The sequence below is a fragment of the Aythya ferina genome, assembly GCF_964211825.1.
Source record: "Aythya ferina genome assembly, chromosome: 1".
NCBI lineage: Eukaryota > Metazoa > Chordata > Aves > Anseriformes > Anatidae > Aythya > Aythya ferina.
The window spans coordinates 190,328,187-190,336,282 of NC_140296.1; the positions used below are offsets into that span (position 1 = coordinate 190,328,187).

General features: G+C 39.2%; 1 long non-coding RNA gene across 1 annotated transcript; it reads right to left on the reverse strand.

The window, feature by feature from the left end:
- Positions 1 to 338: 338 nt before the first annotated feature.
- On the reverse strand, positions 339 to 3,875 carry LOC311422248. The gene is made up of 3 exons (XR_014685242.1): positions 3,677 to 3,875; positions 2,966 to 3,125; positions 339 to 2,142 (listed from the first exon to the last, which is right to left on the reverse strand). It is a non-coding gene; the product is annotated as an uncharacterized lncRNA (long non-coding RNA).
- Positions 3,876 to 8,096: the final 4,221 nt, after the last annotated feature.

Here is an 8,096-nt window from a genome sequence, read left to right on the forward strand (position 1 = left end):
ATTTTTTCAGATTTACATGTAAATCTAAATAGTTGGATTGAAGTGGTGGGAACTCAGATATTATATCACTACTCAGAGTATCGTCAGAGTACACAGGTTAATAATTATTCATGTGCCTTTGTTCTGCCCAATGTGTATTAGTACCATTTATGTTACAATACCTTCTACAAGGTCCCAACTTATTCAGTAAACACCTTCTGAGGGGATCTTTGCAAAGTGCAGCCAAGTGCTTTCTAGCAATAAGAGCTGAGGTGAAGTGCTTTATGAAGCACTTGCAATTTATGGCTATATAGGTCAGATGTAAGCAGACTTTAATGTTAACTAAACCCTCAATTTTGCAGGTTTTTTTTTTTTTTTTTTTTTTCCCTTTCTCAAAGAGCTACACAACATAGCTAATGACATTGAATTTAGTTTATCTCTCTCAAAAGGATTAAGGTGATAATCCCACTTACTGAACCCTGAAGGCAATTTCCTTAGTGTTCTCTCTGTCACAAATACTATACCCCCTTTCTGCAACCCTGATCATACCAGATAAATAGTACGGTCTGCTCTGAGAATTTTTCAGTACTGTTTCTTCTCTGTTTTATTACACCAATAAATTATGAATATTATATGATTGGATTATATACAGGATAAAACTTTTAATATTTCTGATAAATAGCACATTGTTTCCAGTGATGGTGCTAGCCTTCATTATCACAGATGGGCCAGGTATATTTTACTTTTATTTTTGCAATCAAAAGAATGGTGGAATGGCAAAAGGACTAATAGGAATAAGTGATACAAGGATATTCATGGATTTTGATTTGGGGAGGAACTTCAGAATCTGTAAGTGCAGGTAGGAACACCAGACCTATCAGGTGGGAAAGGTAAGGTCAAATGGGATGCTGGATGAGGAGCAGAAGACTGAACAGATGAGAAACTGAAGCTAGGAACAAGCATGAAGGATCTGGGAAACATATTTTGTAAGGACATGGTAAATGGGGAAAAATAATTAGAGGTAGATGAAAATACTGAAACAGGGAAATTATGAATGGGTGTGAGGCAAAACTGTGAACACTGAGGGTTCCTGTCTGAGAAAATAGAGCTCTCAAGGGCTCTGGTGCAAAAATGTAATTCATAGTAAAGAAAACCTCTGCCTAGAAGACCACTGCCTTATTCTTGCCAGAAATACAAAGGAAGGGACACATGAATAACTGATCACAGGATAGCCAGTGGCATGCTAGGTTCCCCAAAATAGCTTCACATGTCAATGCTCTTACTTTTCAGGTAACAGCAGGTAGTGAGAATTTGAAACTTTAACTTTTCATGCAGTACAAGAAGGAGCCTGAAATGCCTCAGGCTGAACTTAGCAGTGCAGGTCAATCCTGCCTACCTTGCTTATGCACCTGAGAAGACCACAGGCACAGAAGGTTTCATGGAATCTGGTCCCTACTACCTTACAGTGTTGCACAGGCCCTGCAAGGGACTCATATAAGCAGAGCTGAAATACCTAACTAGACCCATTTGAGATTCAAAAGGCCTAAGTGTGCCAACTTTGTGGTGTGTATTCTTTCTAATATCCCTCCTTCTTGGCCTGAGAGCCTTTGCATTTTCTAGTGGTCCAGCTTGGTCCTTTTAATTCTCAGGGCCCTGGAAGATGAGAGCTCCAGTTGAGGACATAATGTATCTTCTGCTGAAAGTAAATCAAACTGAGGATATTATTTGGCCAGAAGAACTTAGTTGTTCCAGTTCTGAGCATCACATATCCTGAGAGTCTTTGCCTCTCTGTATCATTCTTGCACAGGGTGCTAAGAAGTTGCACCAATTAATTTTTCTGAGTAATTGAGATACTTCAGTGAGAAGCACCACAGAAATACTAATGAGAAAATTAATTATTCTACATGGGTAGCAAAATTAGATGTGTTCAGAAAAGATGGCATGTGCTCACTCACTTACCAACAATTAGAATACCAAATATTGATTAGTTGCTCATTAAATCTGCACCATCCATTCTGTCAGATGCTTCTCTGATCCGAATCAGTCCTATTCTTGCCATTATTCACCCCATCATGCTGTAGACTCTTAATTGAGGTGCTTTCATCTTCTACTTTTTCCAAGTCTGATGGGATGAAACAGGCCACCCCAGGGACTGTTCAGATCCTGCAACAGTAAAATCAAATGTTCAAGTTATCTTACTCCTGACAAGCTATCGGCAGAATGTTGAGTAACTACACTTGAATTTAGGTATTTTAGTAAGTGTCTAATTTAGATAGGCTACATTAGGGTGTACCTGATCAGTGCAATTACAAACTATGGTACAGAAAAGGAACACTGAGACACTGTTTATATTATATTGACAATCTGAATTCAGGCATTTTCTGACTTTAAGCACTTCACTCTGCCTCACAGAAAATGTTCTTTTAATAGTGGAGGTTTTTTGACAGTTATGCTAGGGCTTGTCAACTTTACTGAATGCCTTGTTGACAATCAGAAAGAGATCAAGATGAGCTACATGTCTTTCTACATAACTAATGGGTCCAGCAGTCCCTTTTGCCTGTTATCTGTTGTATACCACTGTATACCACTATGTCCCACCAGCTACATAGTCTTTTTATACCCATGTCAGTAAGTCTCTTTGTTAGTGACCATGCTTCTCTGTAAAACTCATTTATAAGCTCTCCTTCTTTTAGAACGCTGGGTATCACAAGACAAAAATGGTTTCAATTTCATCCTGATTTGATCTTTGTGTTGTTCCTCTCTATTTTGTTTCCTTTCAGGGATCTGCTTCCTTGAGTCTCCAAGCAGTTGTTATTTAGGGTTAATCAGACAACGTGAGAAGAGAGATTCATGGCCTGCTCTTCTCTCCTTTTTAAAAAAAAATTATTAGCTTATAGTCAGCAGTTAGTCAGATAGATACAGAACTCAAAACACTGACTTGTAGATTTTTAATGCATGCTGAACCAGGGAATGTAGAAGACTTTACCAAACTATTGCAGAAGCTGCTATGAGACATCTTCTGTTTGGGCCATCCTTCACACTTCCAGCTGAACAGGACTGTTGCTGTCATGACTTTCTGCCTAGGTGTAGTGGTTTTATCCAGCTGGGCAGCTGAGCTCCACCGCAACCACCCTCTCATTCCCCTTCTGAAAAGGAAAGGGGGAGAAAATACAATGAAAAGGGCTCAAGGGTTGAGATAAGGCCAGGGAGATAATTATCAACACAGGCAAAACAGACTCAGCATAGGAAGATTAATAAAATTTATTACCTATTACTAACAAGCTAGAGCAGTGAGAAACAAAACTAAAAACACCCTTCCTCCATCTACCTTCTTCCACCTCCTCCCCCCAAGCAGCACAGGAGTACGGGGAACGAGGGCTGCGGTCAGGGCCTAACACCTCATCTCCGCCCGCTCCTTCTCAGTCACTCTCTGCCCACGTGGGGTCCCTCCCATGGGATGCCGTCCTCCCCCCAGCCCCCTGCTCCTATGGGGGCTCTCCATGGGCCGCAGCCTCCTCCAGGCCACATCCACCTGCTCCACCGTGGCCTCCTCCATGGGCTGCAGCATGGAGATCTGCTCCATGTGAGACCCATGGGCTGCAGGGGGGCAGCCTGCTCCACCAGGGGCCTCTCCACAAGCCACAGGGGAACTGCTGCTGCATGCCTGGAGTACCTCCTGCCTTCTTGCTGCACTGACCGTGAGGTCTGCAGGGCCGGTTCTCAATCTTCTCTCTCCCAGCTGCTGTTGTGCAGCAGGTTTTTTTGTTTGTTTCCCTTTCTTAAACCTGCTCTCACAGAGGCATGAACAGCACTGCCTATTGGCTTAGCTCTGAGCAGCAGCTATGTCCCTTTGGAGCCAGCTGAAACTGGCCCTTACCTAACATGGGGCAGCTTCTGGATTCAAGAAAGTCACATGTGACATGAGGGTGGGGGGGGAGGCGGGGGAAGGGGCAATATGAAAGCTGTTCCTTGCTGCTAGTAGTGGCAGTCAAGCACATTAAGTTTGTATAATATTTTGGTGTCTTCTTTTAATGAGAAAAAGATTATCCAGCGCAACTATAATGAAGTCAAAACAAAAACTTAGGAATTTTGGAAATCAGAAAAGCTTTGGTGTTTCTGAGTACAACATATCCTGTAGGAAACTGTTTAAAGGGCATATTATTCCATGTCCACTTATTTCCAGTTTCTTTATACTTTTCACTGAAGCATTTGATACAGCTGTTGTAGATGAGAGGATGTTGGACCAAAAAGAAATTTCTTGAGATTCCTATGAACTGGAAATTTATAATCTCATGGATGTATTGCTGGCCTTCAAGTAGGCGTATAAAGTTCAGCTGAGTAAAGTCTTCAAGTGTAGGACAAAACTAAGTAAATCTTTCTAAAACAAAATGCAATACTATAAACAGATTCTAAGCAATGATCAAATGATACACAACACTCAAAAGTTACGTTTTTACAGGAAAATCAGAGAGTCTATAAGAATCTCTCCTGTTTTAGGTAAACAGAGAGAGAGGAAGGAATTATGAATCTAAGGAACAATGAAGCAACTCAGGGTAGGGCAACTGACATTGTTAACGGAATAGAGAGCTTAGTGTATTTAATTACATTAAATAAACTGACTGAATTGCTGGGTTATTAATTATTATTATTAATCATTCTTCATCATCGATTGAATTTCTTTAAAAACAAAGAAGTGGTAAATTTTGGAGGTGAAACAACAAAAATGAATGCAAGCAAAAACAACATGCTGTTATATAGTAGATAAATGTAATTTGTTGGTTCCGCCTCTCATCTAAAATGTGAAATGATACTGTTCTATTTTTCATCCTTCAGTTATTGCACAGTTTGTCAGAATGCTTTGTAAATTTGAGTGATAGAAAAATAATCATTAATAAATCTTTCTTGTCAGTGATAAATAGACCAAAAACTCTAATTTTTTTTTCCTGTATATCATCATGGTTTTGGCTCAGAGAGAGTTAATATTCTTCATAGGGAATCACACAATGCTGTGTTTTGGATTTTTTGATGAAAATAGTGGTGATAACACACTGATGCTTTTAGTTGTTGCAGAGCAGCACTTATACATATCCAAGGACTTCTTGTGCTGTCCTGCCAGCAAGGAGGCTGGGGGTGCACAAGAAGGTGGGAGGGAACACAGCCAGGACAGGTGACCCAGATTGGCCAAAGAGATATTGCATATAATATGGCACCATGCTTAGCAATAAAAGCTAAGGATGTTTGGAGTGATGCTGTATGTCTTCCCAAGAAACCATTAAGCTTGTTGAGCCCTGCTTTCCTGGAACTGACTAAACATCTGCCTGCCAATGAGAAGTAGCAAATGAATTCCTCGTTTTGTTTTGCTTGCATGCACAGCTTGCTTTACCTACTGAACTGTCTTTATCTTAACCCATGATTTCTTGCACTCTTACCTTTCAAGTTCTCTCCCCCATCCAACATGGGGAGAATAAGTGAACAGCTGTGTGGTGCTGAGCTTGTCTGCCAGGTTTAAAATGCAATGATATACATCCTAATAAGCTCATAAAGCAGATAGAGATTATTATAGCGGAAGCAACTGATAATACCTAGAAAATGCCTAATTTCTCTTTGGGATTTCTATTTGTATATATATATATATATATATATATATATATATATATATCTTTGTGAATTTAAATGCAGAATTTTATAATTGCCTTTTCTCTTTGTGAAATATTGCTATTATGAAGCTCTACCTCCTCTTATTCTTTCCACAAAGCATTTATTAATAATTTCAGTAAGTCATGAGGTTTTTTTCCCCCTTTGTTCTCACCGTAACAGTCCAATGAAATGCTAACACTCTGTTAAGTGAACCTGATTCAGAACGAAAAGCTGAGAATCTTCCTAAGTAGTAGACAGAAATGCCAAAAGGAGAAAGCAAAGCATGCAGCTATTTATTTATTTATTTATTTATTTATTTTGTTTTGGTTTTGTTTTATGTTATTTTAAGGGGGAAAGGTGTAATCTCTTCATTTTGTCTCCCGGGTAGTACAGGAGAAAGAGCTCTGGTGTAGCTACAAACTTCCATGTTGAAACAGTGTGCTGAACAAGTACATCCTTTAGGAACTGGCTCACAGTTCAGATTTATGAAACAAATACTGGGCCTAAGTTCTGCTTCTGTGAGGCAGAGGTCACAACTCGACAAGCTTGGAAATACCTGACCTCTGAAGTCTTTGCAGATGACAGGAACTCAGAAGCCTTTGAGGGAAAAGTAATGCGACTCCTCAAACTTGAAAGGTTAATTTTGCCAACTTATGTATAACCACAGTCATTGGGTAAACAGAACCCTAGAAGTCATTTCCAGCTGTATTTTATCACTAGAATTTCTGCTTCATGTTAGCAGTCTTCCCTTTCATCATTCTCAGTAATATTAATTAATTCTGTAGTATTTGAGTTCCTCCACTCCTAGCCAGAATGTGCCACTAGAAGTGATTCTGGATGCTTATACTACCAAATAAAAAATTACAGAGAGCTCTTTTTAATCAAGAATTGTAAAGAAAAAATGTTTAAGGCCAGCTTGGATAGGGCTTTGAGCAACCTGATCTAGTGGAAGGCCATGCATAGCCGGCAGGTTGGAAATAGGTGATCGTTAAGGTCCCTTCCAACCCAAACCATTCTATGATTCTGTGAGTCTATGAAATACTTTTTTCCATAAAGTTTTCATTTGAATCAACTGTTAATTTTCTCAGTGTGTTAAAGCCAGAAGCACGTTGTATAACAACAGCAGAAGTAAGAACCATGGCCTCATTTTTAGTTATTAATTAATGTTTAGGAGGAGGGAAAAAAAAAAAAAAAAAAAAAGCCCTCCAGTTCAGTTTCTACATGTACTTGTTTCTGAATGTTTTTAAATTGGTCACTGAGTTATTTGGTACCTGGATACAATATGTGTATATACAGTACTTAATATGTATTTTGTGTCATACTAAAACATTAATATAGGAGGAAAATTCAGGAAATATTCTCTTTGACATGTGTGTCATGACCCGATCCTTAAATATACATTCACAATTTTTTTCAAGTGGTATTTAACACCATTATTACTACACTTGTTGGCTTTCCTGAGCCAGAGAAGCGGAATCCACACAAGTCACATGAAAGAGAAACAGTGAATGCAATCAAATCTCCCATGGAGTCTGTCTTACCAGAGTTTCTTCACAAGGTGCTTCTTTAATGTGCATGTATTAAAAATAGACATGGCAGAAAGTGCTGAGCTGTACTCCTTAGCCCATGCAGTCTGCATCCCAGGACCCGCAACAATTTTCCAAGATACTGATACTAAACCTAAATTATTAAATCATCAAAGCTACCCTTTTCTTCTTTGTTTTATTTGTTTCATCTCAATAGCAACTTCCCCTTGGCAGTTTTTATTTGCCACAGAGGCATTTCAAGCTGTACCCACGGACATCAAAGTAATTCAGTGAATCATCACTGGTTCCCTCCAGTGATCGGAACCTTAACATGTCAAAGCTCTCCTAGTTCCTGAACAGAAGCAAATTCTGAAGCTGTAAAGACCTCAGAAGAGGAATCCTGCCCAATGCTCATACTTTTGTATCCTGTTCAGGTATCTCTCCTGACCACTGCAGTGATAGACCAGTATAGAAAGAGCTATGAACACTATCCTAAAAAATAAATGCCCATTACAGGTGTTACAAATCTTCATCCAGCCTACATCAGTGATTACTAATGTGCATAGGTGATCATCTGGATTCAACACCGAAGGTTAAATAGCATTAGATACCACAAATCCAAGCTATTGGCTGCTTCCGGGAAACTTCTTATCTCCAGATTTTGCAACAATGTCTACAAATCTAGCTGCCCACTGCTTAAGGTATTATTATTTAAATGTATATAAACTATTAAGTATATATAAACCTATTTATGTATGTAGAATAAGTCTTTACTTACCCTGCTCTGTTCTCATCCTGTTCAGCTTTGTCTATTAAACAAGTCAAATGCACTGTTAAGAATGGCTATGGCGATGTTTGTATAAATAGTAAAAATGTCACTCTCAACTTACAAAGCATTGTATGTTCACCTGCTGTCATGGTTTAACCCGGCCGGCAGCTAATTGCATTATGTAA